General features: G+C 39.5%; 2 pseudogenes; both read left to right on the top strand.

Moving 5' to 3' along the window:
• The first annotated feature begins 5088 nt into the window (after positions 1-5088).
• LOC134612268 (4-hydroxyphenylpyruvate dioxygenase-like protein) lies at positions 5089-6271 on the top strand (annotated as a pseudogene).
• Positions 6272-11831: 5560 nt separating this feature from the next.
• On the top strand, positions 11832-13035 carry LOC134610350 (4-hydroxyphenylpyruvate dioxygenase-like protein; annotated as a pseudogene).
• The last annotated feature ends 3398 nt before the right edge of the window (positions 13036-16433 follow it).

Genomic DNA, 16433 nt, shown 5'->3' with positions numbered 1-16433 from the left:
GGGTGATGTCACAGCACAACGGGACACACCTCCTCCTCCTCCCACGACGGCAAGGACAGGACGCTTTACAGACGTGTTGTTGATGGAGGACATGCAGAGCTTTTTAAGTCCTATGCATCGCCACAGCCCTTCGGGATCCACCCTCAGAGAACGACTCGACCGACAGGTAGCAGACTACCTCGCCTTAACTGCAGATAGACACTGAGGAGCAATGAACCCCTTGACTACTGGGTGTGCAGGCTTGACCTGCGGCCTGTGCTATCCCAATTTGCGATAGAACTTCTGGCCTGCCCCGCTTCAAGTGTCCTGTCAGAAAGGACCTTCAGTGCAGCAGGAGGTATTGTCACTGAGAAGAGAAGTCGCCTAGGTCAAAAAAGTCTAGATTACCTCACCTTTATTAAGATGAATGAGGGATGGATCCCGAAGGGACTGACAGTGGTTTTGTTGTCAGCACATTCAACTAAGTAAAGAACAAAGTAATTTCAGAAGAATATTTAATTCATTCAGATCTAGGATGTGTCCTTTTGGTGTTCCATTTCTTTGTGCAGTGTATATTTAACTACAACCCTATGACACCACAATGCTCATTTGCTCTATATAGGGTTGCCAAAAAGTAGGTATACAGTTAAATCAATGAATATGCTGCAGAATCCATTTTTATACCTGCCCTCCACTATTTTCTTTCCAAATGCCACATATATTTAAATGCCTGCAATTAAAATGACTCCTGTTGTGACATTCATTGATGCCACTGTATGTCGGTCTACTTTTGGTCTACCTGGTATATATTTATACTTGGGCACTTCAGAAATTTTCGTTTCGTACGAATGTATTCGCACGAAAAATAAAGTAGTTTAGTCAGAACCGAAATTCGTCAATTATTCCATTAGTTTTCGTACGATATTAGTTAGTATTTTCGTTTCGGGTAAACTCGTTTGTTCATTCGGCTTGTTCCTTTAATTGAACCAAATGAATTCATAAAACTATGTTCCCTAATCCCTAAATACCGAATAGCTTCAACCGAACTCAGTAAAACCCATTCGTTTCAAATTTTGTACATTTCTCTAACATGGCATTGAATGCTGTATTTCGTTTAATTTACGCCTAAAACTCCCGAACCGTCAAATGCACGAACGCTGCCAATCGCATGAAAATGTATTGGCACTATTAGTAAACTACCAAACACCACTTACTATAGTCATTCGCATGTCGAATGACATTGCAAATGCAATGCATTGCTTTTGCTTAGTTTTTGGGGGCTCATGAGTCATCATGCTTCCCTGACAGGTGGTACTGGCAACACAGTATCATTTTAGCAGGGAGTGGGAAAGTAGGAGCCAATTAAATAGGCTTTTACATACTGCCAGACAAAACTGTAAAAAATAAAAGTATCAACTCAAGGCAGTCCTTCAATGCAAAATCTATCCAGATTTTCAATAGGCCAGCCATTCAGCCATTTTGGAGCTCAGCCAGACCACCACCCTGTCAGCCATTTTAGGCACTTTCATAGGGACCTTGCCAGAAGTGGTCATGTCCTCCTCCAGCTCCTCAAGTGATCCACCCATGGATATAGTGGAGGGGGGCATTGGTCACTCTGGCCAGGATGAAGGAGAAGCAAGAAAAGGCAAAGAAAGCCTAGAATCTTAAAATCAGTATGTCCTGGGAGGAAGAATAAGTACGCAGATAGCTTTGGTGCAGAGGAGAATACAGTACTGGTAAACAAGCTTTGCCAGTACTACCAATGTATGTTTGGGGGAGCAGCCAAAAAGACAACACGTGCAACGAAAAACAAAATGTGGAGGAAGATTGCGGCAGCGGTGAACACTGTTGGAGGGAACAACCGCACTGAATACGTGGTGAAGAAACGGTAAGTGCACTTCTATTCCTAAAAAATAAATTCTTTGTGCCATGTTTTTTAAAAAACTTTTTTTTTCCCCATGTGCTTTTGCCTTTACAATATATTGACTGGCATAAACTCTTTAATGAAAAGAACACTGAGGATAAATGGATCATCTTCCAACAAATATTAGAAAGGTACATTTCTCAGTATGTACCATTGGGAAATAAATATAAAAGAAACAAATTAAAACCAATGTGGCTTAGTAGAAAAAGTAAAACAAGAGATTAAAAATAAGAAAAGGCCCCCCCTTTTCCTTTTTTTGCTTAGTGTTAAACCCTTCATGAAGTTATGAAGTTGTAAAACCTAAAAGTGACAATACATTATGTTGCAGGGATCGCACGAACCGCCACGGTAATACAATGTTAACGAAGGCTTTTGCGTAAACTGCAACAGCCTAAATACGAAGTATTGTAATGCATAAGTAAATGCTGGCTTCTGCGTAAGCCCTCATAGTGTTACAAAAATTTGGTACCATTTGTCGTCACGACAATTGTAATAGACAAACTATGCAACAATGTGCAATGTCAATCAGCAGTGGCCAAGGCCAGTAGGGTATTCATTCTCGGGAGGAGAATGTCATTTTGCCTCTTTATAAAATCACTGGTAAGACCACATATTGAATATGCTGTGCAATTTTGGGCACCTGTTCTAAAGAAGGATATTATGGCACTAGAAAAAGTGCAGAGGCGGGCTACAAAATTAATAAAAGGAATGGAACATATCAGCTATGAAGAAAGGTTAACAAATTTAAACATATTTAGTTTAGAAAAACGTCGCCTGAAAGGGGATATGATAACATTATACAAATATATATTTGGGGCCAATACAATCCATTGTGTGGAAATCTATTCACAAACCGGACTTTACATAGGACAAGAGGTCATGCGTTTAGACTGGAAGAAAGAAGATTTCGTCTAAGGCAAAGGAAAGGTTTTTTTACTGTAAGAACAATCAGGATGTGGAATTCTCTGCCTGAAGAAGTGGTTTTATCAGAGCCCATACAGATGTTCAAACAGCTACCAGATGCATACTTGCAAAAACAGAATATTCAAGGATATAATCTTTCAATGTAGGGTAATGAATACTTTGCCTTATGAATACATTGTAACGATCCTAACCGCAGTGTTCCAAGTGTTCATTTGGTAACGTGTGACGTATCTAGTTTATATACACGATTTCAAACGAGTTGGGCTGCAAAGCTACCAAACATTTTTTTAATACAGAGCAAAAAGTTTATTGACAGTCAAGTGATTATAGAGCGTATTTGTTTAATTTTAACAAATAACTTTCTAGTTTGACAGCTCCTTTTTACAACTTGGTACTGCGATGGGGATCAGATTCACTCCCAGTTACGCCAATTTGTTTGTCCCATAGGGAGGAATCTTTCCTACCAGGGCGTGACGATGGGGATGCGGGTCTGGTCCTCTATCGCAGATACATAGACGATACCTTTTTTTTACATGGAAGGGTACCAGGATCTCTCTAGACAAAATTCTAGATGGCCTTAACAGCAAGCATAGGAATATTTTAAACTAGCCATATTCGTCAAACAAAAGTGCAATTTTTTGATTTAGAAATTTATATTCAGAACCAAATCCACACGAGGACATTCTTTAAACCAGTGGATGTCAATGGTTATATTGCCACTACAAGCTGCCATTACGACCCATGGCTATGTAATGTACCGAAAAGCCAGTTAAATTGCAGTGATACAATAAACAAGCCCAACGTCTTAAAACATTTTTCGTAGAGAAAAAGAGATAATCTCTGCTACAATATAAGAATAAAGAGACCACTATTAAAAACAGAAGAACCGCTTTTAATTTTCGATTTTTATGGCGATGCCAACCGAATAAGATCCATCATTAATAAATACTGGTATATTTTAAAAAACAAAAAAACGGAAGACCTAATAATTAGAGACCAAGACTTGTATACAGGGGTACCAAAAAAAAAAAATCAGACCTTTTTGGTTAAAAAAAAATTATTAAAGTAAATAAGTCTGTTTTTAAATCAAAAGTGTTTTTTTTCCCTGCAAGATGTGCACAGCTTGTCAAAAAAACGACATGCAGACTAAATTTATTTCTAAATCTACTAGCAAAGAGTATAAAAGTAACTATTCTGATGTACCATTTTACCAATGTGATACCTCCTCTGGTGCCCCTGTGGACTACAATACGTGGGGGATGACCACTAGATCATTTAAAATAGGTATACGGGAGCATATGGGCAACATACAGAGGGGGTATACTAAACAGCGTTTCTGCACAATATCACAACAGGAATCCTTCACATATCAGTTTTACTACCAGTCAAAAAAAAAAAAAAAGACTGGAGGGGCGAGGACAATTTTAAAGAATTAAGTAAAAGAGAGTAAGGTGGCTATTTGAGTTAGACTGTCCCAAATGGTCTCAATTTAGACTTTGAATTGACCCTTTGTAAATATTATATTTTTATATGTACATGTAATATTTGTTCAAGAATCTAGTTTATTATACACTTTATACATACACACACACAAACCTTTATACTAAGCCCCCTATGCCCATCCAGTCTTCACTATATACTTTTTATATGTATGCGTTTGTACATTCATATGTATAGGTCTAAGTTTCCACATATGTGATTTTACTGTAGAGATTTGTCTCACCATACATTTGATCCCAAGAGGTTTTTATCTATGGCACAAACAATGAAGATTTGAATTTACAACTACCTCTATATGTTTAAATTAGGGCTGAATGTCTATATTTGTGTTTTTTGTTTTACTTTCGTTTGATGTATATACATTATGTGTTTATAATCAGTAATGAGCTATAGTTGCCCCAAAGCAATATGGAGGACTTTGCCTCGAATGGGGAAAGGCTATTATGAAGGATGATGAATTCGCGCCATAATGTCAGAAATGACTGACGCCGGAACAGCCGAAACTTCCGCCCAATGTGACCGGCAGTCTTTCAAGCAGCGGATTTAAATAGCAGCAGTTTGAACATTTTATGCACTGAAGACTCCTATCGAGTTGAAACGGGTTTGCATTTTAGTCTGTGTCACCTTCCAGAGATTAATTACCAAATTACAACAAGTCGGAAAGGATGCAGCATTTGCAAAATAAATTAAAAAGTATGCTTTACGATTCAGCCAGCAGACACACGTGGGGCCAGTCCAGTCCAGTCCAGAAACCCTTTACAATGACGTCTCGTCTGATCCGGTTAAGCCACATCATCCTCCAGGTATCCAATGCTCAGAAGAGTTGTCCAGGAGTTGATGACCAAGTATCAATTTCAGCCATTTGCTGCTCGAGGGCTAGATGGTAGAAGTCCAAGCCAAGTGGCCCTGAGAAATGGAGGAATGGTGTTCATGGTTAATGAAAACAACCAGAAGACTACCAAAGGATCGTCCATGCTGTATGATGCGGCTGTTCCATTGCCATCTCCAGATACCGCTTGCAATGTCAGCTTTGATGTGGAGGACGTACCAGGCTTTTGCCAGCAGCTACTTAACGAAAGATGCCAGCTGCTAGTTCCTCCTACAGAAGTCCATGATGACTATGGCTCGGTTACATTTTGTGTAGTGAAATCTGTGGTTGGAAATGTGCGTCATACATTAATTGACCGCACAAGTTACGGAGACAACTTTCTTCCGGAGTTCCAGAACCTGAGAAGCGACAGTAATCCTGTTGTTCCTGGTGACTTGACCTGCATTGACCATGTCACTTATGCCTGTCCACGTGGGAGCTCACCACACATAATAAAGTGGTATGAACGATGTTTTGGTTTCAAACATTTCCCTCTGAGCAAAGAAGAGGATTGCGATAGAGGTTTTGAAATTAGTGGGCCCAACATCGGTCTTCGTTTGACTGCAATGGATTCCCCAGAGCTTGGAAAATGTAGTAAGTTGGTGTTGGCAGAATCTTTGCCACAGGAAGGAACCAACCAGTTAGATCTGTTCCTAAATCATCACAAAGAAGGAGGTATTCAGCATGTTGGCCTATTTGCCACAGATATCTTCAAGACTGCTCGGTCCATGGCTAATCAGGGAGTATGTTTTACTAGCCAACCTCCAACATATTACTCTGACCCCTCAAAGCAGGAGGAAATCCGGGGTGTAGGGCTACAAGCAGAAATCCTCTCACAGTTTGGGATTCTTTTGGATGCAAAGTCCCAAAACAGCGACATGCCAAACGGATACCTTTTGCAGGTGTTTGCCGAGCCCCTTTGGAGCAAGGACTCATTCTATTTGGAACTCATTGAGCGTAGGGGAGCAGACGGCTTTGGGGAGGGAAATGTCCGTGCTTTATGGAGAGCCCTAAACGACTTTCTTGAAGGATCCACCCAGAAAGACGATGAGAAAATTAGATCAACTGTTGCTTAGTCTACTTTATTCTGCAAAATTATTTATCTACATACACAGTACACTTTCTACATCCTTCTTCTCCCAAAAATGGACATTTTTTATTATAGCAGAAAAAATGGGGGTGATTTATAAAAATGACATTTCGTGATTGCTTCAGATTACCATTACTTCCAAAGACTTTGAACTTACTCTAGCTGCCAGGAGAATGTTGAAGGCAAACCGGCTTAAACTAGAGATCCTGCTTTATATTGGATGTGAAAATCAATGACAAATCGACTTATGGACCAACTGACCTCTTCGGTTATAAGTACATTGCCCGCATGTTCTACAATTTGATCCATGAGAGATGCACTCAACAACACTCCTTAATTAATGTCTTGTTGCTCTTCCCTCACCACATGTTCTTATTTTTAAAAAAAAACCTCAAACCTCTCCTTATTTGTTATAAAAAAAGTATGCTTTACACAGCGTATAAGGGTGATGTCACAGCACAACGGGACACACCTCCTCCTCCTCCCACGACGGCAAGGACAGGACGCTTTACAGACGTGTTGTTGATGGAGGACATGCAGAGCTTTTTAAGTCCTATGCATCGCCACAGCCCTTCGGGATCCACCCTCAGAGAACGACTCGACCGACAGGTAGCAGACTACCTCGCCTTAACTGCAGATAGACACTGAGGAGCAATGAACCCCTTGACTACTGGGTGTGCAGGCTTGACCTGCGGCCTGTGCTATCCCAATTTGCGATAGAACTTCTGGCCTGCCCCGCTTCAAGTGTCCTGTCAGAAAGGACCTTCAGTGCAGCAGGAGGTATTGTCACTGAGAAGAGAAGTCGCCTAGGTCAAAAAAGTCTAGATTACCTCACCTTTATTAAGATGAATGAGGGATGGATCCCGAAGGGACTGACAGTGGTTTTGTTGTCAGCACATTCAACTAAGTAAAGAACAAAGTAATTTCAGAAGAATATTTAATTCATTCAGATCTAGGATGTGTCCTTTTGGTGTTCCATTTCTTTGTGCAGTGTATATTTAACTACAACCCTATGACACCACAATGCTCATTTGCTCTATATAGGGTTGCCAAAAAGTAGGTATACAGTTAAATCAATGAATATGCTGCAGAATCCATTTTTATACCTGCCCTCCACTATTTTCTTTCCAAATGCCACATATATTTAAATGCCTGCAATTAAAATGACTCCTGTTGTGACATTCATTGATGCCACTGTATGTCGGTCTACTTTTGGTCTACCTGGTATATATTTATACTTGGGCACTTCAGAAATTTTCGTTTCGTACGAATGTATTCGCACGAAAAATAAAGTAGTTTAGTCAGAACCGAAATTCGTCAATTATTCCATTAGTTTTCGTACGATATTAGTTAGTATTTTCGTTTCGGGTAAACTCGTTTGTTCATTCGGCTTGTTCCTTTAATTGAACCAAATGAATTCATAAAACTATGTTCCCTAATCCCTAAATACCGAATAGCTTCAACCGAACTCAGTAAAACCCATTCGTTTCAAATTTTGTACATTTCTCTAACATGGCATTGAATGCTGTATTTCGTTTAATTTACGCCTAAAACTCCCGAACCGTCAAATGCACGAACGCTGCCAATCGCATGAAAATGTATTGGCACTATTAGTAAACTACCAAACACCACTTACTATAGTCATTCGCATGTCGAATGACATTGCAAATGCAATGCATTGCTTTTGCTTAGTTTTTGGGGGCTCATGAGTCATCATGCTTCCCTGACAGGTGGTACTGGCAACACAGTATCATTTTAGCAGGGAGTGGGAAAGTAGGAGCCAATTAAATAGGCTTTTACATACTGCCAGACAAAACTGTAAAAAATAAAAGTATCAACTCAAGGCAGTCCTTCAATGCAAAATCTATCCAGATTTTCAATAGGCCAGCCATTCAGCCATTTTGGAGCTCAGCCAGACCACCACCCTGTCAGCCATTTTAGGCACTTTCATAGGGACCTTGCCAGAAGTGGTCATGTCCTCCTCCAGCTCCTCAAGTGATCCACCCATGGATATAGTGGAGGGGGGCATTGGTCACTCTGGCCAGGATGAAGGAGAAGCAAGAAAAGGCAAAGAAAGCCTAGAATCTTAAAATCAGTATGTCCTGGGAGGAAGAATAAGTACGCAGATAGCTTTGGTGCAGAGGAGAATACAGTACTGGTAAACAAGCTTTGCCAGTACTACCAATGTATGTTTGGGGGAGCAGCCAAAAAGACAACACGTGCAACGAAAAACAAAATGTGGAGGAAGATTGCGGCAGCGGTGAACACTGTTGGAGGGAACAACCGCACTGAATACGTGGTGAAGAAACGGTAAGTGCACTTCTATTCCTAAAAAATAAATTCTTTGTGCCATGTTTTTTAAAAAACTTTTTTTTTCCCCATGTGCTTTTGCCTTTACAATATATTGACTGGCATAAACTCTTTAATGAAAAGAACACTGAGGATAAATGGATCATCTTCCAACAAATATTAGAAAGGTACATTTCTCAGTATGTACCATTGGGAAATAAATATAAAAGAAACAAATTAAAACCAATGTGGCTTAGTAGAAAAAGTAAAACAAGAGATTAAAAATAAGAAAAGGCCCCCCCTTTTCCTTTTTTTGCTTAGTGTTAAACCCTTCATGAAGTTATGAAGTTGTAAAACCTAAAAGTGACAATACATTATGTTGCAGGGATCGCACGAACCGCCACGGTAATACAATGTTAACGAAGGCTTTTGCGTAAACTGCAACAGCCTAAATACGAAGTATTGTAATGCATAAGTAAATGCTGGCTTCTGCGTAAGCCCTCATAGTGTTACAAAAATTTGGTACCATTTGTCGTCACGACAATTGTAATAGACAAACTATGCAACAATGTGCAATGTCAATCAGCAGTGGCCAAGGCCAGTAGGGTATTCATTCTCGGGAGGAGAATGTCATTTTGCCTCTTTATAAAATCACTGGTAAGACCACATATTGAATATGCTGTGCAATTTTGGGCACCTGTTCTAAAGAAGGATATTATGGCACTAGAAAAAGTGCAGAGGCGGGCTACAAAATTAATAAAAGGAATGGAACATATCAGCTATGAAGAAAGGTTAACAAATTTAAACATATTTAGTTTAGAAAAACGTCGCCTGAAAGGGGATATGATAACATTATACAAATATATATTTGGGGCCAATACAATCCATTGTGTGGAAATCTATTCACAAACCGGACTTTACATAGGACAAGAGGTCATGCGTTTAGACTGGAAGAAAGAAGATTTCGTCTAAGGCAAAGGAAAGGTTTTTTTACTGTAAGAACAATCAGGATGTGGAATTCTCTGCCTGAAGAAGTGGTTTTATCAGAGCCCATACAGATGTTCAAACAGCTACCAGATGCATACTTGCAAAAACAGAATATTCAAGGATATAATCTTTCAATGTAGGGTAATGAATACTTTGCCTTATGAATACATTGTAACGATCCTAACCGCAGTGTTCCAAGTGTTCATTTGGTAACGTGTGACGTATCTAGTTTATATACACGATTTCAAACGAGTTGGGCTGCAAAGCTACCAAACATTTTTTTAATACAGAGCAAAAAGTTTATTGACAGTCAAGTGATTATAGAGCGTATTTGTTTAATTTTAACAAATAACTTTCTAGTTTGACAGCTCCTTTTTACAACTTGGTACTGCGATGGGGATCAGATTCACTCCCAGTTACGCCAATTTGTTTGTCCCATAGGGAGGAATCTTTCCTACCAGGGCGTGACGATGGGGATGCGGGTCTGGTCCTCTATCGCAGATACATAGACGATACCTTTTTTTTACATGGAAGGGTACCAGGATCTCTCTAGACAAAATTCTAGATGGCCTTAACAGCAAGCATAGGAATATTTTAAACTAGCCATATTCGTCAAACAAAAGTGCAATTTTTTGATTTAGAAATTTATATTCAGAACCAAATCCACACGAGGACATTCTTTAAACCAGTGGATGTCAATGGTTATATTGCCACTACAAGCTGCCATTACGACCCATGGCTATGTAATGTACCGAAAAGCCAGTTAAATTGCAGTGATACAATAAACAAGCCCAACGTCTTAAAACATTTTTCGTAGAGAAAAAGAGATAATCTCTGCTACAATATAAGAATAAAGAGACCACTATTAAAAACAGAAGAACCGCTTTTAATTTTCGATTTTTATGGCGATGCCAACCGAATAAGATCCATCATTAATAAATACTGGTATATTTTAAAAAACAAAAAAACGGAAGACCTAATAATTAGAGACCAAGACTTGTATACAGGGGTACCAAAAAAAAAAAATCAGACCTTTTTGGTTAAAAAAAAATTATTAAAGTAAATAAGTCTGTTTTTAAATCAAAAGTGTTTTTTTTCCCTGCAAGATGTGCACAGCTTGTCAAAAAAACAATTTAAAAAAAAAAGACATGCAGACTAAATTTATTTCTAAATCTACTAGCAAAGAGTATAAAAGTAACTATTCTGATGTACCATTTTACCAATGTGATACCTCCTCTGGTGCCCCTGTGGACTACAATACGTGGGGGATGACCACTAGATCATTTAAAATAGGTATACGGGAGCATATGGGCAACATACAGAGGGGGTATACTAAACAGCGTTTCTGCACAATATCACAACAGGAATCCTTCACATATCAGTTTTACTACCAGTCAAAAAAAAAAAAAAAGACTGGAGGGGCGAGGACAATTTTAAAGAATTAAGTAAAAGAGAGTAAGGTGGCTATTTGAGTTAGACTGTCCCAAATGGTCTCAATTTAGACTTTGAATTGACCCTTTGTAAATATTATATTTTTATATGTACATGTAATATTTGTTCAAGAATCTAGTTTATTATACACTTTATACATACACACACACAAACCTTTATACTAAGCCCCCTATGCCCATCCAGTCTTCACTATATACTTTTTATATGTATGCGTTTGTACATTCATATGTATAGGTCTAAGTTTCCACATATGTGATTTTACTGTAGAGATTTGTCTCACCATACATTTGATCCCAAGAGGTTTTTATCTATGGCACAAACAATGAAGATTTGAATTTACAACTACCTCTATATGTTTAAATTAGGGCTGAATGTCTATATTTGTGTTTTTTGTTTTACTTTCGTTTGATGTATATACATTATGTGTTTATAATCAGTAATGAGCTATAGTTGCCCCAAAGCAATATGGAGGACTTTGCCTCGAATGGGGAAAGGCTATTATGAAGGATGATGAATTCGCGCCATAATGTCAGAAATGACTGACGCCGGAACAGCCGAAACTTCCGCCCAATGTGACCGGCAGTCTTTCAAGCAGCGGATTTAAATAGCAGCAGTTTGAACATTTTATGCACTGAAGACTCCTATCGAGTTGAAACGGGTTTGCATTTTAGTCTGTGTCACCTTCCAGAGATTAATTACCAAATTACAACAAGTCGGAAAGGATGCAGCATTTGCAAAATAAATTAAAAAGTATGCTTTACGATTCAGCCAGCAGACACACGTGGGGCCAGTCCAGTCCAGTCCAGAAACCCTTTACAATGACGTCTCGTCTGATCCGGTTAAGCCACATCATCCTCCAGGTATCCAATGCTCAGAAGAGTTGTCCAGGAGTTGATGACCAAGTATCAATTTCAGCCATTTGCTGCTCGAGGGCTAGATGGTAGAAGTCCAAGCCAAGTGGCCCTGAGAAATGGAGGAATGGTGTTCATGGTTAATGAAAACAACCAGAAGACTACCAAAGGATCGTCCATGCTGTATGATGCGGCTGTTCCATTGCCATCTCCAGATACCGCTTGCAATGTCAGCTTTGATGTGGAGGACGTACCAGGCTTTTGCCAGCAGCTACTTAACGAAAGATGCCAGCTGCTAGTTCCTCCTACAGAAGTCCATGATGACTATGGCTCGGTTACATTTTGTGTAGTGAAATCTGTGGTTGGAAATGTGCGTCATACATTAATTGACCGCACAAGTTACGGAGACAACTTTCTTCCGGAGTTCCAGAACCTGAGAAGCGACAGTAATCCTGTTGTTCCTGGTGACTTGACCTGCATTGACCATGTCACTTATGCCTGTCCACGTGGGAGCTCACCACACATAATAAAGTGGTATGAACGATGTTTTGGTTTCAAACATTTCCCTCTGAGCAAAGAAGAGGATTGCGATAGAGGTTTTGAAATTAGTGGGCCCAACATCGGTCTTCGTTTGACTGCAATGGATTCCCCAGAGCTTGGAAAATGTAGTAAGTTGGTGTTGGCAGAATCTTTGCCACAGGAAGGAACCAACCAGTTAGATCTGTTCCTAAATCATCACAAAGAAGGAGGTATTCAGCATGTTGGCCTATTTGCCACAGATATCTTCAAGACTGCTCGGTCCATGGCTAATCAGGGAGTATGTTTTACTAGCCAACCTCCAACATATTACTCTGACCCCTCAAAGCAGGAGGAAATCCGGGGTGTAGGGCTACAAGCAGAAATCCTCTCACAGTTTGGGATTCTTTTGGATGCAAAGTCCCAAAACAGCGACATGCCAAACGGATACCTTTTGCAGGTGTTTGCCGAGCCCCTTTGGAGCAAGGACTCATTCTATTTGGAACTCATTGAGCGTAGGGGAGCAGACGGCTTTGGGGAGGGAAATGTCCGTGCTTTATGGAGAGCCCTAAACGACTTTCTTGAAGGATCCACCCAGAAAGACGATGAGAAAATTAGATCAACTGTTGCTTAGTCTACTTTATTCTGCAAAATTATTTATCTACATACACAGTACACTTTCTACATCCTTCTTCTCCCAAAAATGGACATTTTTTATTATAGCAGAAAAAATGGGGGTGATTTATAAAAATGACATTTCGTGATTGCTTCAGATTACCATTACTTCCAAAGACTTTGAACTTACTCTAGCGGCCAGGAGAATGTTGAAGGCAAACCGGCTTAAACTAGAGATCCTGCTTTATATTGGATGTGAAAATCGATGACAAATCGACTTATGGACCAACTGACCTCTTCGGTTATAAGTACATTGCCCGCATGTTCTACAATTTGATCCATGAGAGATGCACTCAACAACACTCCTTAATTAATGTCTTGTTGCTCTTCCCGCACCACATGTTCTTATTTTTAAAAAAAAAAACCTCAAACCTCTCCTTATTTGTTATAAAAAAAAAGTATGCTTTACACAGCGTATAAGGGTGATGTCACAGCACAACGGGAATCTAACGGGGAAGAGGTGAAAGTAATCCTCCTCCTCCTCCCACGACGGCAAGGACAGGACGCTTTACAGACGTGTTGTTGATGGAGGACATGCAGAGCTTTTTAAGTCCTATGCATCGCCACAGCCCTTCGGGATCCACCCTCAGAGAACGACTCGACCGACAGGTAGCAGACTACCTCGCCTTAACTGCAGATAGACACTGAGGAGCAATGAACCCCTTGACTACTGGGTGTGCAGGCTTGACCTGCGGCCTGTGCTATCCCAATTTGCGATAGAACTTCTGGCCTGCCCCGCTTCAAGTGTCCTGTCAGAAAGGACCTTCAGTGCAGCAGGAGGTATTGTCACTGAGAAGAGAAGTCGCCTAGGTCAAAAAAGTCTAGATTACCTCACCTTTATTAAGATGAATGAGGGATGGATCCCGAAGGGACTGACAGTGGTTTTGTTGTCAGCACATTCAACTAAGTAAAGAACAAAGTAATTTCAGAAGAATATTTAATTCATTCAGATCTAGGATGTGTCCTTTTGGTGTTCCATTTCTTTGTGCAGTGTATATTTAACTACAACCCTATGACACCACAATGCTCATTTGCTCTATATAGGGTTGCCAAAAAGTAGGTATACAGTTAAATCAATGAATATGCTGCAGAATCCATTTTTATACCTGCCCTCCACTATTTTCTTTCCAAATGCCACATATATTTAAATGCCTGCAATTAAAATGACTCCTGTTGTGACATTCATTGATGCCACTGTATGTCGGTCTACTTTTGGTCTACCTGGTATATATTTATACTTGGGCACTTCAGAAATTTTCGTTTCGTACGAATGTATTCGCACGAAAAATAAAGTAGTTTAGTCAGAACCGAAATTCGTCAATTATTCCATTAGTTTTCGTACGATATTAGTTAGTATTTTCGTTTCGGGTAAACTCGTTTGTTCATTCGGCTTGTTCCTTTAATTGAACCAAATGAATTCATAAAACTATGTTCCCTAATCCCTAAATACCGAATAGCTTCAACCGAACTCAGTAAAACCCATTCGTTTCAAATTTTGTACATTTCTCTAACATGGCATTGAATGCTGTATTTCGTTTAATTTACGCCTAAAACTCCCGAACCGTCAAATGCACGAACGCTGCCAATCGCATGAAAATGTATTGGCACTATTAGTAAACTACCAAACACCACTTACTATAGTCATTCGCATGTCGAATGACATTGCAAATGCAATGCATTGCTTTTGCTTAGTTTTTGGGGGCTCATGAGTCATCATGCTTCCCTGACAGGTGGTACTGGCAACACAGTATCATTTTAGCAGGGAGTGGGAAAGTAGGAGCCAATTAAATAGGCTTTTACATACTGCCAGACAAAACTGTAAAAAATAAAAGTATCAACTCAAGGCAGTCCTTCAATGCAAAATCTATCCAGATTTTCAATAGGCCAGCCATTCAGCCATTTTGGAGCTCAGCCAGACCACCACCCTGTCAGCCATTTTAGGCACTTTCATAGGGACCTTGCCAGAAGTGGTCATGTCCTCCTCCAGCTCCTCAAGTGATCCACCCATGGATATAGTGGAGGGGGGCATTGGTCACTCTGGCCAGGATGAAGGAGAAGCAAGAAAAGGCAAAGAAAGCCTAGAATCTTAAAATCAGTATGTCCTGGGAGGAAGAATAAGTACGCAGATAGCTTTGGTGCAGAGGAGAATACAGTACTGGTAAACAAGCTTTGCCAGTACTACCAATGTATGTTTGGGGGAGCAGCCAAAAAGACAACACGTGCAACGAAAAACAAAATGTGGAGGAAGATTGCGGCAGCGGTGAACACTGTTGGAGGGAACAACCGCACTGAATACGTGGTGAAGAAACGGTAAGTGCACTTCTATTCCTAAAAAATAAATTCTTTGTGCCATGTTTTTTAAAAAACTTTTCTTCCCCATGTGCTTTTGCTACACCCCCTCCCCCCCCCCTCCCCCCTTCAATTGACATATTTAGCATGAACTACAACACTTCACTCTAAAGGGGAATGTTAAATCCCAAAAGGTATAAGAGCTCAGAGAACCATCAATACATTAATGGAGGGGCTTACACAAGGTAATAGAGAGAGTTCAGCAATACACAGAAGAAATCAGTGCAATTAAGATATTAAGACCAGTTTCATGGGATTGTGTGGTCAGTTCTTACGAATTCGCCGAAATTGTACGAACGAACAAGATCAACCAAGCGAATATGATTAAGAAACAATTTTTAGAAAAGGGCTATGAAGAGACCAAATTAATTGAAGCTATGAAGGAAATTCAAGATACCCCTAGAGAACGATTATTAGTCTATAAACATCAAAGAAATCCTAATAATAATGAAGCACATTTTATATGTAATTTCAACGGGAACAATAAATAAAAATAAACAGTCATTAATAAACACTGGTACATTTTACAGAGAGATCCTATCCTAAAAAGCCTATTACCAACAGGACCAAAAATTATTTATAGAGGCGCAGCTAACCTAAGAAGATCTTTAGTTCACAGTAGTGAGGGCCCATCCAAAAATATATCACATTTTTTAAATCAAAGTAAAGGTTTCTTTGGGCGTGGGACATGTTTAGCCTGCAGAACTAAAAATCCTAAAAGGCACATAAATAATCTTAACGAACATACGAAGATTGATTTTATTTTAAAAGATCAACTAACTTGTTTCTCTAAAGGAGTTATTTATTTACTGAAATGTCCCTGTGATTTATTATATATAGGTAGAACCATTAGAAATTTAAACGTTCGAATCTCTGAACATGTTCGAAACATTTAAAAAAGGTCTAGAAACCCATAGTGTTTCTAATCATTTCAAAACCCATCACAATCTTAATCCAGAACACCTCTTTTACCCATTAAAAAGTGAAAAAGGATTGGAGAGGTGGAGATTACAATAAAAAAAAAAAAAT

This window comes from Pelobates fuscus, chromosome 5, assembly GCF_036172605.1.
Source record: "Pelobates fuscus isolate aPelFus1 chromosome 5, aPelFus1.pri, whole genome shotgun sequence".
Classification (NCBI taxonomy): domain Eukaryota; kingdom Metazoa; phylum Chordata; class Amphibia; order Anura; family Pelobatidae; genus Pelobates; species Pelobates fuscus.
This window is presented reverse-complemented; position numbering and strand designations above follow the sequence as displayed.